This window comes from Palaemon carinicauda, chromosome 35 (assembly GCF_036898095.1).
Source record: "Palaemon carinicauda isolate YSFRI2023 chromosome 35, ASM3689809v2, whole genome shotgun sequence".
Taxonomy (NCBI): domain Eukaryota; kingdom Metazoa; phylum Arthropoda; class Malacostraca; order Decapoda; family Palaemonidae; genus Palaemon; species Palaemon carinicauda.
Genome location: NC_090759.1, coordinates 70,179,631 through 70,199,630, shown reverse-complemented (window position 1 = coordinate 70,199,630; position 20,000 = coordinate 70,179,631). Strand labels below are relative to the sequence as shown.

The 20,000-nt window shown below is 36.6% G+C and overlaps 1 protein-coding gene across 1 annotated transcript in view; it reads left to right on the top strand.

The window, feature by feature from the left end:
* The window catches only part of LOC137627349 (uncharacterized), an 89,128-nt gene that overhangs the window by 29,210 nt on the left and 39,918 nt on the right, over positions 1-20,000 (top strand). The window lies entirely within an intron of this gene.

The following is a 20,000-nucleotide window of genomic DNA, read 5'->3' as shown; positions in this document are numbered from 1 at the left end:
TAAAAATTAAAAAAAAAATTTTATTCGGAATATTTTTCATTTTTTTTTTTTGCAAAAGGAATATATTTTTTATTTTATTTTGTGAAAGGAATATATAATATTATTTTGTAAGAGGAATATATTTTTATGTTATTTTGTGGAAGCAATATTATTTTCTATTTCATAGCGACGTCGCATATTTTGTAAAAGGAATATACCGGTATTTTTATTTTTGTGAAAGGAATATTATTTTTTAATCTTTTCTTTTTTAGGTTTAAGAATGCCAGGCTTAACTGCCTAGGCTTATGATGATTGTCTAAACTGCCTGGCATATTTTTTTTTTTTTTTTTAGGTTTAAGGATGCCAGGCTTAACTGCCTAGCCTTATGATGATTGTCTAAACTGCCTGGCATATCTTTTTTTTTAGATTTAGGGAAGCCAGGCTTAACTCCCTAGCCTTATGATGATTGTCTAAACTGCCTGGCATATTTTTTTTTTTTTTAGGTTTAAGGATGCCAGGCTTTACTTCCTAGGCTAATGATGCTTGTCTAAACAGCCTGGCATATTTTTTTTTTTTAGGTTTAAGGATGCCAGGCTTAACTGCCTAAGCTAATGATACTTGTCTAAACTGCCTGGCATATTTTTTTTTTTGGGGGGGTTTAAGGATGCCAGGCTTAACTGCCTAGCCTAATCATGCTTGTCTTAACTGCCTGGCATATTTTGTCCTTTTTTTTTTTTTTTTTTTTTTTTAGGTTTAAGGATGCTAGCCTTAACTAACTAGCCTAATAATGCTTGTCTTAACTGCCTGGCATATTTTTTTTTTTTTTAGGTTTAAGGATGCCAGGCTTAACTGCCTAGCCTAATAATGCTTGTCTTAACTGCCTGGCATATTTTGTTCTTTTTTTTCTTTTTAGGTTAAAGGATGCTAGCTTTAACTGCCTAGCCTAATCATGCTTGGCTTACCTGCAGGGCATATTGATGCTTGGCTTAACTGCCTGGCCTGGTGATTTCTGGCCTAATTGGTCTAATGAGGCTTGGCTTAACTGCCTGCCCTAATGATGCTTGGCTTAATTGCCTGGCCTAATGATGCTTGGCTTAACTGCCTGGCCTAATAATGCTTGGCTTAACTGCCTGGCCTGATAATGCTTGGCTTAACTGCCTGGCCTAATGATGCTTGGCTTAACTGCCTGGCCTAATGAGGCTTGGCTTAACTGCCTGGCCTAATAATGCTTGGCTTAACTGCCTGGCCTAATAATGCTTGGCTTAACTGCCTGACCTAATGATGTTGGCTTAACTGCCTGGCCTAATGATGCTTGGCTTAACTGCCTGGCCTAATGATGCTTGGCTTGACTGCCTGGCCTAATAATGCTTGGCTTAACTGCCTGGCCTAATAATGCTTGGATTAACCGCCTGGCCTAATAATGCTTGGCTTAACTGCCTGGCCTAATGATGCTTGGCTTAACTGCCTGGCCTAATGATGCTTGGCTTAACTGCCTGGCCTAATAATGCTTGGCTTAACTGCCTGACCTAATGATGCTTGGCTTAACTGCCTGGCCTAATGATGCTTGGCTTGACTGCCTGGCCTAATGATGCTTGGCTTAACCGCCTGGCCTAATGATGCTTGGCTTGACTGCCTGGCCTAATAATGCTTGGCTTAACCGCCTGGCCTAATGATGCTTGGCTTAACTGCCTGGCCTAATGATGCTTGGCTTAACTGCCTGGCCTAATGATGCTTGGCTTAACTGCCTGACATAATGATGCTTGGCTTAACTGCCTGGCCTAATGATGCTTGGCTTGACTGCCTGGCCTAATAATGCTTGGCTTAACTGCCTGGCCTAATGATGCTTGGCTTAACTGCCTGGCCTAATAATGCTTGGCTTAACTGCCTGGCCTAATAATGCTTGGCTTAACTGTCTGGCCTAGTGATACTTGGCTTAACTGCCTGGCCTAATAATGCTTGGCTTAACTGCCTGGCCTAATAATGCTTGGCTTAACTGCCTGGCCTAATAATGCTTGGCTTAACTGCCTGGCCTAATGAGGCTTGGCTTAACTGCCTGGCCCAATGATGCTTGGCTTAACTGCCTGGCCTAATGATGCTTGGCTTAACTGCCTGGCCTAATAAAGCTTGGCTTACCTGCCTGGCCTAATAATGCTTGGCTTAACTACCTGGCCTACTAAAGCTTGCCTTAACTGCCTGGTCTAATAATGCTTGGCTTAAATGTCTGGCCTAATAATGATTGGCTTAAATTCCTGGCCTAATGGTGCTTGGCTTAACAGCCTTGGCTAAGGATGTTTAGCTCAACTGACAGGGCTAAGGAGGTTTGGCTTAACTACTTTGTCTGAGGGTGTATGGCTTAACTGCCTGGCCTAAGTGTGTTGGCTGACCTGCCCTACCTAGGAAGGTTTGGCTTAACTACCTGGTCTATATGTGGCTGAACTGTCCGGAAAAAACCGAGTTGTTAACTGGCTGGCCTAAAAAGAAGGGCCTAGGTGACTGGACTTAAAATGTTTGGCATGAACGCGTGGACTAGGGATGTTTGGCTTACCTGATTTGTATAGGGGTGCGAGGCTTAACTACCTGGGCTAAGGTTGTATGGCGAAAATGCCTTGCCTTGGGAAATATGGCTTAGAGGCCATGCCTAAGGAAGTTTTGCGTAACTGCCTCAGCTTAGGATGTTTGGCTCAACTGACTAGCCTATGAAAGTTTGGCTTAACTATCTGGGCTAAGGAGGGATGGCTTAACTGCCTGGCCTAATGATGCTTGGCTTAACTGCCTGGCCTAATAATGCAAGGCTTAACTGCCTGGCCTAATAATGCTTGGCTTAACTGCCTGGCCTAATAATGCTTGGCTTAACTGCCTAGCCTAATAATGCTTGGCTTAACTGCCTGGCCTGATAATGCTTGGCTTAACCACCTGGCCTAATAATGCTTGGCTTAACCGCCTGGCCTAATGATGCTTGGCTTAACTGCCTGGCCTGATGATGCTTGGTTTTACTGCCTGGCCTAATGATGCTTGGCTTAACTGCCTGTCCTAATGATGCTTGGCTTAACTGCCTGGCCTAATGATGCTTGGCTTAACTGCCTGGCCTAATGATGCTTGGCTTAACTGCTTGGCCTGATGATGATTGGCTTAACTGCCTGGCCTAATGATACTTGGCTTAACTGCCTGGCCTAATAATGCGTGGCTTAACTGCCTGACCTAATAATGCTTGGCTTAACTGCCTGGCCTAATGATGCCTTGCTTAACTACCAGGCCTAATAATGACTGATTTAAATGTCTGGCCTAATAATGATTGGCTTAAATGCCTGGCCTAATGGTGTTTGGCTTAACTGCCTTGGCTAAGGATGTTTGGCTCAACTGACAGGGCTAAGGAGGTTTGGCTTAACTACTTTGTCTGAGGGATGGCTTAACTGCCTGGCCTAATGATGCTTGGCTTAACTTCCTGGCCTAATAATGCAAGGCTTAACTGCCTGGCCTAATAATGCTTGGCTTAACTGCCTGGCCTAATGATGCTTGGCTTAACTGCCTGGCCTAATAATGCTTGGCTTAACTGCCTGGCCTAATAATGCTTGGCTTAACTGCCTGGCCTGATAATGCTTGGCTTAACTGCCTGGCCTGATGATGCTTGGCTTAACTGCCTGGCCTAATGATGCTTGGCTTAACTGCCTGGCCTAATAATGTGTGGCTTAACTGCCTGACCTAATAATGCTTGGCTTAACTGCCTGGCCTAATGATGCTTGGCTTAACTTCCTGGCCTAATAATGCAAGGCTTAACTGCCTGGCCTAATAATGCTTGGCTTAACTGCCTGGCCTAATGATGCTTGGCTAACTGCCTGGCCTAATAATGCTTGGCTTAACTGCCTGGCCTAATAATGCTTGGCTTAACTGCCTGGCCTGATAATGCTTGGCTTAACCACCTGGCCTAATAATGCTTGGTTTAACCGCCTGGCCTAATGATGCTTAGCTTAACTGCCTGGCCTAATGATGCTTGGCTTAACTGCCTGGCCTAATGATGCTTGGCTTAACTGCCTGGCCAAATGATGCTTGGCTTAACTGCCTGGCCTGATGATGCTTGGCTTAACTGCCTGGCCTAATGATGCTTGGCTTAACTGCCTGGCCTAATAATGTGTGGCTTAACTGCCTGACCTAATGATGCTTGGCTTAACTGCCTGGCCTAATGATGCTTGGCTTAACTACCAGGCCTACTAAAGCTTGCCTTAACTGCCTGGTCTAATAATGCTTGGCTTAAATGTCTGGCCTAATAATGATTGATTTAAATGTCTGGCCTAATAATGATTGATTTAAATGTCTGGCCTAATAATGATTGGCTTAAATGCCTGGCCTAATGGTGCTTGGCTTAACGGCCTTGGCTAAGGATGTTTGGCTCAACTGACAGGGCTAAGGAGGTTTGGCTTAACTACTTTGTCTGAGGGTGTAGGGCTTAACTGCCTGGCCTAAGGGTGTTGGCTGACCTGCCCTATCTAGGAAGGTTTGGCTTAACTACCTGGTCTATGTGTGGCTGAACTGTCCGGGAAAAAACCGAGTTGTTAACTGGCTGGCCTAAAAAGAAGGGCCTAGGTGACTGGACTTAAAATGTTTGGCATGAACGCGAGGACTAGGGATGTTTGGCTTACCTGATTTGTATAGGGGTGCAAGGCTTAACTACCTGGGCTAAGGTTGTATGGCGAAAATGCCTTGCCTTGGGAAATATGGCTTAGAGGCCATGCCTAAGGAAGTTTTGCGTAACTGCCTCAGCTTAGGATGTTTGGCTCAACTAACTGGCCTATGAAAGTTTGGCTTAACTATCTGGGCTATGGAGGGATGGCTTCACTACCTGGCATAGATATGCTTGTCTTAACTGCCTGGCCTGATAATGCTCTAGTTTACTGGATTGCATAAAAATGCTTGCCTTAGATACCTGGCATAAAGAAGCTTGCCTTAAATGCCTGGCATAAGGATGCTTAGCTTAAATGCATGGCCCAATTATGCTTGCCTTTGCCAAGCCTAATGATGTTTGGCTTAACTGCAGAGCCTAATAAAGAAGGGCTTAAATGCCTAGCCTAATGATAAATTACTTAAATGCCTATCCTAATAATAAATGGCTTAAATGCCTAGCCTTATAATGAATGGCTTAAATATTTGGTCTTAGGATGAATGATTTAAAAGCCTGGCCATAGGATGAATGGCTTAAATGCCTGGCCTTAAAATGAATGACCAAAAACCTGGCCTTAAAATGAATGGCTTAAATGCCTGGCCTTAAAATGAATGGCTTAAATGTCTGGCCTTAAAACGAATGGCTAAAAGCCGGCCCTTAAAATGAATGGCTTAAATGCCTGGCCTTATAATGAATGGCCTAAAAGCCTGGCCTTAAGACGGATGGTTTAAATGCCTAGCCTTATATTGAAAGGCTTAAATGCCTGGCATGAAGATGCTTGGCTTTAGGAAAGGGTCGTGGGAACCACGCCTGCACATATAGAAGTAGGCAAAACCCACCTGATGAGCCCTTTGGTCTGGGCGAAACCCTTAAGTATGTCACAGTTGTAGTAATTGTGGTAGTAGTATGTATGAATGAAATCAATATGTATGTAAGTATATATATATATATATATATATATATATATATATATATATATATATATATATATATATATATATATATATATATATGTAAACATATATATATACATATATATACATATATATTTATTTATATAAATACACACATATGTATACATATGTATAAACATACACAAAAAACATACACACATAAACATATATATATATATATATATATATATATATATATATATATATATATATATATATATATATATATATATATATATATATATATATATATATATATATAAATATATATATACATATATATACATATATACACATATATATGTATATATATACATATATATACATATATATATACACATCTAATTAACAACTTCTCTAAATAAATTACTTTATAAGAGACCAATGAAATTAATGACGTCACAGTGAACTAGTTACGGCTGATGATGATGATGATGATGATGACTGGCGAATAGGAAATGAAGAAAAACTCTTTGAAATTCTGAAGAATTGATTAGTAAATGTGTTTTGCCTCGTTATTGTGGCCGATGTGGTAACGTCCTTGACTGGTGAACGCCAGACGGGGGTTCGAGGCCCTCTCAAACTCGTTAGTTCCTTTGGTCGCTGCAACCTCGCCATCTTTGTTAACTAAGGATTATGGTTTGGGGAAGCCTTTACGTCTATCTGCTGGGTTATCAGCAGCCATTGTCTGGCCCTCCTTGGTCATAGTTTGGCTGGAGAGGGGGCTTGGGCGCTAATCAAATGTATATGTTTTACATATACTGTATATATATACAGTATATATATATATATATATATATATATATATATATATATATATATATATATATATATATCAGTCTCTGCCATTCATGAGCGGCCATTAGACCTTGAAACCAATGGTGATAGGATGGGAGAAGGAAGTTATCATGTCATATGAATCATAAAATCACATTGTGACTAATCAAAGGCACTGATTAAATTAATGACATCACATATTATGAAAGTGTATGAGAGGGTAATAAAAAAGAAAATAATGAATCATTTGGTTAAAAATAATTTGTTTAATATAGATCAACACGGTTTTGTGCCCGGAAAAAGTACACAAACCCAACTGATAGCACACTATGAAAACATACAAAAATATGATAAATACAGATGTGATCTATCTAGATTTTGAAAAAGCCTTTGACAAGGTAGACCATATTAGAGAAAAAAATGAGAAAGCATAATGTTGTGGGAAAGATAGGAAAATGGGTAAAAGAATTCTTACAAAACAGAAAACAGATAGTGGTTGCAAATGACGAGAAATCAGATGAAGATCAGATAATATTTGGCGTGCCACAGGGTACGGTATTAGCTGCACTGCTGTTTGTTATTATGATCTCAGATATAGACTGTGATGTTGAAAACTCCGTAGTGAGAAGTTTCGCCGATGACACAAGAATAAGTAGAGAAATTACTTGTGATGAAGATAGGAACTCACTACAAAGAGATCTAAACAAAATAAATGAATGGGCGGAGATAAATAGGATGGTATTTAACTCCGATAAATTCGAATCAATAAATTATGGAAACAGAGAAGGAATGGTGTATGCATACAAGGGACCTAATAATGAGACAATCACAAACAAGGAAGCAATTAAAGACCTTGGTGTAATGTTAAATAGGAATATGTAATGCAACGACCAAATAGCAACACTGTTGGCTAAATGTAAAGCAAAAATGGGAATGTTATTGAGACACTTTAAAACAAGAAAAGCTGAACACATGATTATGCTTTACAAAACTTATGTACGTAGTACACTCGAGTACTGCAATGTGATATGGTACCCACACTACCAAAAGGATATTGCGCAAATAGAGAGTACAAAGGTTCTATACAGCTAGAATAGAAGAAGTTAAGAACCTTGACTACTGGGAAAGACTGCAATTTTTAAAACTATACAGTCTAGAAAGGAGAAGAGAACGCTACATGATAATACAAGCATGGAAGCAAATAGAAGGAATTACTGAAAACATCATGGAGCTTAAAATATCAGAAAGAGCAAGCCGAGGTAGATTAATAGTGCCAAAAAATATTCCAGGTAAACTAAGAAAGGCGCACAGGACATTAATCCACTACGCACCAGCATCGATAATGCAGCGACTATTTAATGTGCTGCCAGCTCATCTAAGAAACATATCAGGAGTGAGCGTAGATGTGTTTAAGAATAAGCTCGATAAATACCTAAGATGCATCCCAGACCATCCAAGACTGGAAGATGCAAAATACACCGGAAGATGCATTAGTAACTCTCTGGTGGATATACGAGGTGCCTCACACTGAGGGACCTGGGGGAACCCAAACAAAAAATAAGGCAATAAGGTAAGGCTCTCTCTCTCTCTCTCTCTCTCTCTCTCTCTCTCTCTCTCTCTCTCTCTCTCTCTCTCTCTCTCTCTCTCTCTTTCTTATATATATATATATATATATATATATATATATATATATATATATATATATATATATATATATATATATATATACATACATATGTGTGTATGTGGACACCTCATTCTTTACAAGACAGGCAATAAACCAATCATTCGGTTTTGCGGTCAAAACACGGGACGAAAAATACTCGAGTGAATAAAAGATAAAAATTAAATTACAAAATGCACAATTATTGATGAATCCATTTGAGAGATATAGGAATTCGATTTGGAACTCTCTTCATGCGTCTGTTTTCTTACATTTTCCTCATCTTTATTAAGTTTTCTTCAGTTTTTTTATAGATATGCACACACGCATGCACATATTTAACCCTTCCCACACCCTCCTCCTTTCCTAACTACAACCAGCTGGTTAGGCAATTTGCGGGAGTGTGTGGTTTCCGAGTGTACCTCTCGGGGTACCTCCTTTCACCAGGGTATGACTACTTCCTCTCCCCTTAAACGTCACAGGAAAGATATATATATATATATATATATATATATATATATATATATATATATATATATATATATATATATACACGCTCTTTATTATATAGGGAAGATGGGCAGGGCATTGTTTAAAGTATAACTGCATTCAACTTAAAAAGTAACCTGAAACAACCGAACAGGAATCAAACAATACCTATCATTTTCGAAAGCGGTCATAAATATGGATACACGAATAGCACTTCAAAAATTACGACCTCATAAATTTCTTACTTCGTAAATAACGAATCTCACAAATTAACAATAAAATGGAGTATTTTCAGACGATCAATCATAATTTAGCAAATGAACGAGATTTGTCATTTTGCCTGTTATGACACTTATTTCATGTTAACAACGGTGTTTGAAAGAGAGAGAGAGAGAGAGAGAGAGAGAGAGAGAGAGAGAGAGAGAGAGAGAGAGAGAGAGAGAGAGAGAGAGAGAGGGGAGTACATCTTTTTTGGTGTATTCATACCGTCAAAAATGACGGTAATGTAAGTGATGGTCGAGAAGGTGTCTTGACTAAGTCCTAGCCTTTGGGTGCTAAGCATTGTCGATAAGCTCTGACTACTGAATAAATACATAGGGGGTAGTGACTGACCATAGAAGCATAATAATAGGTCCTTAAGCAATAGAAAAACGCACACCAAATCAGTTTTCCATCTGTCAATCTCAAATCATGCTTGTCTTTTCTTTTAAAACTTTTACCTACCATCAACAAATTGCCTACAATAAATTACTTCTTCAGCACCCTTACAACCCCTTAAAGGTTTAAAGATTTAAAGGCCACTCATGAATGGCAGAGGCAAGAGACAGTGACATTGCCCTAGACTCTGAGACTGACCATATATCATATGATCTGCGCCCAAGCCTCCTTTCTACCCAAGCTAGGACCAAGGAGGGCTACGGAATGACTGCTGATGACTAAGCAAATGGACCTATAGGCTCCCCCAAACCCTCAACCTTACCTCACAAGGATGGTAAGAGGCACTAACAAGTCTGAGCGGGACTCGAACCCCCAACTGGCAAACAACAGGCAGAGACATTACTAATCAGACCACAACAACCCTTCGTGGTGAATTCTATTGAGTTTTTTCAATGTCAGTGTCCTGCATATGCGGCTGATAATGTTTGTTAGTGTAGAACCTCGGAAAATAGAGATCTTAAAAAATAAGGGTTTAATTCATCAGAAATGTTAACCAAGAAATTCTACTATTGTTCAACAAGGATTCTTTGCAAATTTCTACATTCCACACGCGTAAAGTAAATTTCAAATTTCATGAAATAGTGGCTTTATTTATACTGTATATCTATATATATACATATACATATATAAAAATTATATATATATGTATATGTATATGTATGTATATATATATATATATATATGTATGTATATATATATATATATATATATATATATATATATATATGTATATATATATATATATATATATATATATATATATATATATATATATATATATATATATGTATGTATGTATATATAAAGATAGATAGATAGATACTACCGCTAAAGAGTTATGGGGTTTTTTGACTGGTTACGGTTCATTATCCTTTTGCCTACACACACACACACACACACACACACACACACACACACACACACACACCGAATAGTCTGGTCTATTCTTTATATAGTCTCCTCTGCCTCATATACCTGACAACAATGAGATTAACAAACAATTCTTCTTACTGCACTGTAATTGTTCAGTGGCCACTTTCCTCTTTGTAAGGATTAGAAGAGACTGTAGCTATGGTAAGCAGGTCTTCTACGAGAAGGACACTCCAAAATCAAACCATTGTTCTCTAATCTTGGGTAGTGCCATAACCTCAGTAACATGGTCTTCCACTGTCTTGGATTAGAGTTCTCTTCTTGAGGGTGCACTGGGGCACACTATTCTATCTTAATTCTCTTCCTCTAGTTTTGTTAATTTTTTATAGTTTATATTTTAATGTTGTTGCTCTTCTTAAAATATTTTATTTTTCTTCGTTTCCTTTACTCACTGAGTATTTTCCCTGTTGGAGCCCCTGGGCTTACACCATCCTGCTTTTCCAACTAGGGTCGTAGCTTAGCAAATAATAATAATAATATTATTAATAATAATAATAATATAATAATAATAATAATAATATATACTGTACATATATATGTGTATATATCTTTCCGGTCACGCTCATCTTTCTACCTCCATCGGGTAGGGGGGAGAGAGTAGACATACCATAGTGAGAAGGGGGTGCATATCAATCTAAATATTTAGCCGTCACTTTTGACGGGTCTCATACACTAGCTACTAGTATTTATATAGAGCGCAAAATCTATATCACACCTATTTCCATAAAACCCCAAAAACTCCATCCGAACAGCGCTTGAAGACAGCTCCCAAGCAACGCCTAAGAGAAATCTAGCTTAGAGAGGTCACGACTGAAAAGAAAGCGTGTCCCTGTCTGCAGACGACGTTATGAGTCAGGTAATCATCGGCGTGATTATGCTGGATATAGGTCACAACTATTAATAATAATAATAATAATAATAATAGTATAAGAATTCTGATAAAGTGGTTAATATTGAAAACAATCCCTGAAACTACAAGGTATCTATTACAGTAAAAGCTAATAACTACGTATTTATGACTTAATACAAAGAGAAGTGCTCAAAAAGATTGTGATTTATGAGAAAAAAATTGCAACAAGCGTTCGAAGGACAAAATGCGAAGAGCGAGGACTCCGCTCTGCCGTGAACAACCGGAAGAATGATAAGGCTGAGGACCTTTGGTTTGGAAAAAACTAGTTGAAAAACATGGCATAATTCATGGTGGCTTTGACAGTATTTAATTTTTCTGTTTAAAAATTATTTATAGAGTATTTTCAATGACAATTCCCGATGACTTTTACGGTATTCCATTTTTTAATAACAAAAAAAAACTATTTCTAGTCTTTTTAATACTAAAATTAGTCGTTTCTTTAAGATATTAATTTCCCACTAAAAAAGTGGCTTTCTATGGTATTCTGAATGCTATAATTCTTCATGTCTTTAAGAGAATTTTAGTTTTCTAATGAAAAATCAGATATCTGGAGTATTTGAATGCCATAATACATGGCAAATTTAAAAGAATATAGCATTTCAATAGAAATAGATTTAGAACGAACACTGAATATTTATATTTCATGATATACCTACTGTATAATATTAAACATCTTTATTTTCAAATGCTTGCGCTACGCTAAGCAAATACATTTATGTAAACAAAGATTTTGTTACGTAGCGATCATGAATTGCCTCACGGACTACAGCATATACAACCAGAAATTTGCATTCGTTTTCAAGTTGATTTCCCTTATTTCAAAACATGCAGGCTTGTCAACCTTTAGGGTGCAAGAATCCAAGCTAACTATAGCTTAAAAAAAAAAAAAAAAAAAAAAAAATGGGTATTTTGATTTTTTTTCTGTATCACATATGTGCAAGAACAATTACATTTTATCATTTAACAAAGCAGAAAAACAATCTTACTTTGTCATTTCTCACGGTACTTGCTATTGCTCCGTCTTCTCTGTAAAAGATTCATTATAATACATAAAAACGACATTTCAAATCTATTTGGTGATGAACGAAATTTGATTAACATTTAGTATATAGAACGAATATAAAAGTCTTTGATTAGTTCAAATCTTATTTAAATTTTATCACTCGATAAAGAAGTAATAACATTAAATCATAGATAAATTAATAAAAGTAATGAAAAATTATGTTAAACTTGGCTTTTTCTTTCACACACACATATGTAATCCTATGAATAAAAGAAAAGACGAATTGTTGCTGGCAAAGTGCATTTATAAAAAACATTAATGGATATAAAAAAAAAATCTGTGCCATTCGCTCTCTGGAAATTGAAATCCCGTCATACGGGTTTATACACCCGTGTATGTACCAAACCCGGATAAAAGAGGAGGGTCAGATATTGAGTTGATAGTATTTACAGTAGAATACAAATTTTTCCTTAGCAGCAGTGGGTTAAAATAAGGTCCTAAAGCTAAGAAAATTTAAGTAAATTCTCTGAAGCCATGAGATTGTTGTTATAAATAACAACTAAAAGACTAGAGGGGCACTCAGTAGAGCGCAGACCTCCGCCGCGGCAGCTTATTTCTCAATCTTTTGTTCCAACTTGACCTTGACCTTTCCTTAACACGTATTAATTAGCGTGGATTTTTATACACTCAAATATGAACCAAGTATGAAGTCTCTGTGACAACGATGTCCAAACCTATGGCTGATTACATGAATTTGACATTTTGCTTGACCGTGACCTTGACCTTCCAAAATATAATCATATCCGGCTTTTTACATAGAAGTTAATAATGGCAGGTTTGTCATCAGTTACAATACATTTTAAAAATAACGTAACTGAATACCAAGGAAAACCAGTACACAGAATTGCAACTTTAATCGCTCAGTATAATTCATCTTAGTATTTCATAAAACTAATATTTCGTGCTCATTTCAAGTGACATTTTTAGCAGGAATAGCCTCGTCAACGTTATACACAATGGGTAGAATCTCGAAGTCGCCTTTTTCCTTCGTTAAATGTAGAACTTATAGAAGGAAGGAACAGGGAAAAAGAAAGGAAAGAGTATAAATGTCAACGAAACAGAAGCAGGAATATTTCCAAAGCTTGGAAGTGAAACGAAACAGTCACTGTATCTATATTTGAATTGTACTTTTTTCTGTACTAATATTCGATTCCCGAATACTCAAAATTTTAATCATCTTTTCTCTTTATCTCTTTATAACAAACATATATATATATATATATATATATATATATATATATATATATATATATATATATATATATACGCCAATTGCACTATATCAATCACTGATGTTTTTAAGACTGAAATGGATGGCTGGTCGGTGGCTTGTAATATTAACATTTCGTGAATTTCTAAATTTAACCTTGGAATTTTATTTGCTATATATAAAGATACTGTATACCAAATACAAATTGATTCCATGGCTATTACATTAGTCCAAAAGAGTTATAATCACTTTCATCTGTGTCTTAAATTAACATCTATAACTTTTATTAAAACAAGCTAAATCTCTAATACATTTTCCTATTAGTTACTTTAATGAAATAAAATCAAATTTTGAATAAATTTTTCCTCCGAATATATCATGATCAAACTAGTGTCAATCATGCCAAGAAAATAAAATTCAAACTCGGTCATCCAAGATAATACCCTCTCGCCCCGAGGAAAAACAATACCCGTTTGATAGACAGGGCACGTGACCATTACCTGTCATACGTGTTGATACTGTACTGACCCAGATGGCAGCACTAGTCAACGCCCTTCCATTCCAGCTAACGAGCTCCAAGGCCCTGTCATTAAGCACAATAACAATAACATTCAGACACACGGAATAGTTATTGGAACCAAGTCTTTTGATTAAAGCTTCCTCATCAGTGGATAATAGGAGATACAATAGAAGGAAAGGGGTGGAATTTGATATCCTATTTGTGGGCTGATTTTGAGGGCTGGGTCACAATAAAACCTGGAGAGAGAGAGAGAGAGAGAGAGAGAGAGAGAGAGAGAGAGAGAGCGGGGGGGGGGGTGGAGAGCCGTATGTTATGGAATGGAAAACATTTCCCTTCACTTTTTCTTCAACTTTTATTTTGGTAAATTGGTTTTACCTCAAGAAAAAATAGCTTTTAGTCTTACGGAATGACTGGAGGTAATGTTTAAGGAGACTCCTTTTGTCTTCAAAATAACGAGAAACAGACATTTATGTTTCTTCCTCCTTCGCTCCTTCTTCTTATCTTTCTCTTCCTGCTCTTTCAAAGAAACAGTTAACAATGAAAGCTAATAAGAAGAATTACAGTGTAAATCCATTAGAAAGTGTTACGAAAACTGACCAAGTAAAAGATTAATTACTTTAAAATTAGGATCTCACATTTCTGAAGTCAAAAACTCCATTTATTCAAATTAAAATTCTATTGCGAGACGTCACAAAATACGAAGTCGACAGAAAAATTCCACTGTGGGTAACCCCTTTCTGTTGTTATATAGCAAATGACAGCTTGATTTGAATTGGCTTAGATGGATATAAACTTGAAATTTCTTACATATAATGATTCCTGGACAAACTTCATTAGCCAACCTAGGAATTATTACTTAACACACTCAACATTCAATAAAACAAATAAGCGCCTCTCTCTCTCTCTCTCTCTCTCTCTCTCTCTCTCTCTCTCATACACATACAATTAACAAATGCGCAAATGATTATGTAAATGCATCAGCTTAGTGCGGAATTTACACTATACGCACACACACACACACGCATATATATATATATATATAACATAAGTAAATGTTTTCAAAAAAATATTTATCTTTTTAAGTTTTCTGGGGTTTGATGTGAACAATATGGTAATGAATGCGATAATGAGTTTTGTGTGATTTGCATTTAATCAAAAACATTACAAAAAACAAACATTAATATCAATATTTAAACATTCAAAAGATAGTAAGGAAATCCTCGTAGTTTCCCTATTAATATTGAATATTTAGAAATAAATAAACAAGAAAAAAGGCAAAGTTAAAAATATAAAAATGTAGACTTCATCATTTTTTCAAAATGTCATGATAAAAAAAAATACACATAAAGGCACCAATAATACTTCATGTTCTATTGATGAAAACTATTAAAATAAATTGAGCAACCGTTAATTAAAAAAGCATTGCAATATCTCAAATGAAAAACTACCGTTTTTGAGTAAGGATGCTTAAATCTCTAGAGTAACCGGAAGACATCTTCTAAGTCGGTTTAGTAATACCTATAGGCATATTGAAATAACGCGTGCGTGCGTGTATTTGTGTGCGTGTGAATGTGAGTGTCGGACATTTTATTATTATTATTATTATTATTATTATTATTATTATTATTATTACTATTATCATAACTAGCTAAACTACAACCCTAGCTGGAAAAGCAGGATGCTAATAAGGCCAAGGGCTTCAACAGAGAAAAATAGCCCAGCGAGGAAAGGAAACAAGGAAATAAACAAGTGAAGAAATAAACTATTAAAACAAAATATTTCAAGAAGAGTAACAACATTAAAATATTTTCTTCATATATAAACTATAAATATTTAAAAATACAAAAGGAAGAGATATAAGATAGAATAGTGTACCCGAGTGTAGTAAAGATCTTTGCATAATCCAAAAGCGAATTGAAGTTGTCGTATCTTAATAACCTATAATCTCCAATATGTCAATTTGTGGGTCCAAAAAGGTTTTTTTGGGCATGTCAGGCAGGTAGATACTTTCTTAACACCTACCAAATACCCCAACCCCCCCCCTCTCTCTCTCTCTCTCTCTCTCTCTCTCTCTCTCTCTCACACACACACAAATACTTTAAAACGAAGTTTATATATAATTCATATATAAATTATATATAAATATATATATATATATATATAGTGTATACATGTAAGTAAGAATATGTAATTACATGTTTCCTAAATATATAGATGTTTATTATATATATATATATATATATACACATATATGTGTATATATATACAAATATACAGTATATATATATATATATATATATATGTATATGTATATATATATACATATACTACTACTACTACTAATATTAATATTAATAATAATAATAATAATAATAATATTGATAATAATAACAATAATAATAATAATAATAATAATAATAATTTGTTCCAGAATTTACAGGAATGCGATTGTGAGGATACTGAATAAGTATGCCATGACTATTAAACAATTCGATTAGACTGATTAGAATATTTTGAGATGAAAATGTGTAGAAGAAAAACTGACTATTTCGACGAAAAAAGTGGTTCCAAGACTCGCCTGTACTTTGTCTCTAGCTATTTGATATCTATGGTATCTTAAGCTTCAAGACGAAAGGAGGAACCAAAGCTTTAGAGAACAGAGATGGGAATGCTATGGTGGCTTACGGAAATATCACTGCTTGAAAGATTGGAAAATGATGAAGTAAAAAGAATGGCATGTGAAGTAAAGATTACAGAGATGATAAGAGTGTCACGACTGAGATAGTGTGGGGCACGTGTTAAGGGTGGATGGTTTGGAGGGTAAGAGGAGGGATTGGGAGGAACCTGTAAGGGGAAGAAGATCAAGAGGGAGGGAGAGAATTAGATGGCTAGATAAGGTGAAGGATGATATGGAGAAGAGAAGGTTTGGTGGAATAGGATGCCTTTGATCGAAGGCACTGGAGGGGGGAGCATCAGGAAACCAACCTCTTAATGGAGGCATAACGTTGGGAAGGATATGAGTTGGAGTGATATTTAAAGCCTTAAGATTGCTTCATGTGGAAAGTTGTAGGATAAGAAAAATAGAAGTGAATGGATTATAGAAGGGTTAATGAGTTTAGTGAATTCACTGTTCATTGGTGATAGTGAAGAGAAGCCTCAGAGGTTAGTAAAAGGAGAAGCTGAAATTGAATAAGGCCAGGAGCACACTAGCGACTCTGTGGCGCCACAAAGCAACGCCACGCCTGTGGCGGGGATGAGCGACAGAGAGCCAGAGTCGCTTGCCACAGTCGCTAGTTTGCGCGGCAAAACTTGAAAACAATAGAAACCTATGGGAGACCACATCCCCGCCACACGATGCTGTGGCTTTGTGGCGCCACAGAGTCGCTAGTGTGCTCCCGGCTTAAGGGCCAAAGGCAAATGATGAAGGGATACGTTGGCAATAACTATGTTGCAATCGGTGTAAATATGGATGGTTATAGAATGAAAATAGTAGATTCGTACAGGTGTCCAGCAGTAAATACAGTAGCTGAGAGTAAAATGAGATAAGAGATGAGTGGTAAACAAAGTTGGGATATATGAATGGGCAGTTTAGCCAGTATTACTTTATGGAAGTATTCTTTTTAATCCATTTGGGGGAAAAAAAAAGTTGTAGCAGTTGATATTTTTTCTTGGTGAACTACATTATAATAGGTAATTTAAGAATGAGAAATGTGAAGACAAAACAATTCGCTTAAATAGTTACTCTATGTAGAAAGCTTGAGCAGTATATTCAGGTGGTTTGGACAAGGGGAGAAAATGAAATAAAATACTTTTAGATTCAATCAAAAGAATTTTACTATCCAAAGAGGCAGATTACAAGTTAAAGATACAATTGAATGTCATAGTGTTTAAGAGGCTTAAACGTGCTGTTTATGAGCTTTAAATACAGATACATCAAGCAGCGAATATTGTCAACCTTTTCTACACAATAGATTCACACAGTTAGGAGGACAAAATGCTGAAAGACTTGGATAGTGCTATAGCCTCTGTACCATGGTCTTTCACTGTCTTGGGGTAGAGTAGTCTTGCTTGAGAGTACACTCGGGCACACTATCTGTCTTAATTCTCTTCCTATTATTTTTTCAGAGATTTATAGTTTATATATGAATTATTTATTCTAATGTTGTCACTGTTCTAAAAATATTTCATTTTAATTAATTACTTTACTTGTAGTTTCCTTATTTCCTTTCCTCACTGGGCTATTTTTTCTGTTGAAGCCCTCGAGCTTATAGCATTCTGTTTTTCCAACTAGGGCAGTAGCTTAGCAAATAATAATAACAATAATAATAATAATAGTAATAATAATAATAATAACAACAGTAAACATTATCTTGATATATATGAAGTCAGCAAGCCGTTCCGATAACAAACACACTTACATATAACATCATAAAAAAATAAAACTCGATTCAGCTGAGGAACCGGCCAAGAGTGCTTACGAAATGCGATCGTCAAACCAGTTAAGAACGAAAATGACAGAATGGAATAATACACGTTTGAAATGTCAAATCCGGTAGCACTGTGGGCCCTGCGAAATGATAATCTTCCTATAGTCTGCCAACCTTAGATTAGAGACAGAGAGAGAGAGAGAGAGAGAGAGAGAGAGAGAGAGATTCGCTAACTTGTTACATAAAAAAAAGAGTACAGATTGTACCCAAGGGCCTTGAGAGAGAGAGAGAGAGAGAGAGAGAGAGAGAGAGAGAGAGGCATCTAAACAAAACCTATAGTGTCATTGTCATTTAATAAATCTAGAATTGAATGTAATTTAAAGCCAGGAAATATATTCTTATAAATTAAGCGAACAGATATACAGTCACATTCAATTCTCCTTCTCACAGGTAAATTTAGTAATATTTCTCCTCCCACCATTTTTTGTCAAAACACAGGTATTTTTCAGCATTATCTTAGTTTCATTCACTACCCTGGTTAATGACAACACTCGCGGGATATCCACTTTTCGCTTTGATATGAAAATAGTTTTGCGTTACGAGAAAGGTATTATTTGGAAATACTAACATACATGTCAATGAGGTACAATATAGTGAAAGGAAAAGGTAGAGAATAGATAATTAAAACGCTAGGGTCCTTGAACTAACCTATACGAAAGGTGAACCATTTTGCTTTGGAAAAGCAGAGCGCGTAATCACAGTTCAAAATAAAAACGTTGGAACCCATGATTTGAGGTCTGTTTTTCTTCTCGAAGTCACTCGAGTGGCAATGGGTCCTAAGGAACCTGTACAGTCACTGCATCATTCACTAACTCGGCAACTCTCCCCCCTTCCCCAAAAAAACAAAACTTTATCATCCGAGTAAATATTACTCAGAATAAACACGTTGGAACCCGTGATTTTGAAGTTTATTTTTCTTCTCGAAGTCATTGGAGTGGCAATGAGTCTTAAGAAATCTGTGGACACTGCACCATTCCACAACCCGGCCCCCAAAAAACAAAACTTTATGCACTGTCACTGCACTATTACTCAAAACAAAACTACGTACAGTCACTGCAGCATTCACCAAACAAGGCTCTTTGCACAGTACAGTCACTGCAGCATTCCCCAAAACAAAACTTTATGTACAGTCACTACACCATTCCCCAAAACAAAACTACGTATAGTCGCTGCACCATTCCCCAAAACAAGGCTCTGTATGCAGTTCAGTCACTGATACATTCCCCAAAACAAAACTATGTACAGTCACGGCAGCATTACCTAAAAGAAAACTATTTACAGTCACTGCACCATTCCCCCAAAACAGGACTCTATGTACAGTAGAGTTACTGCTACATTCCCCAAAGAAAAACTGTATGCACAGTCATTGCACCATTCCCAAAAACAAAGCTTTACATACAGTCATTGCAACATTCCCCAAAACAAGACTCTATGTACAGTACAGTTACTGCTACATTCCCCAAAGAAAAACTCTATGTACAGTCATTGCACCATTCCCTAAAACAAAACTTTATGTACAGTCATTGCAACATTCCCCAAAACAAGACTCTATGTACAGTACAGTCACTGCTACATTCCCCAAAGAAAAACTCTATGTACAGTTATTGCACCATTCCCAAAAACAAAGCTTTATGTACAGTCACTTTAC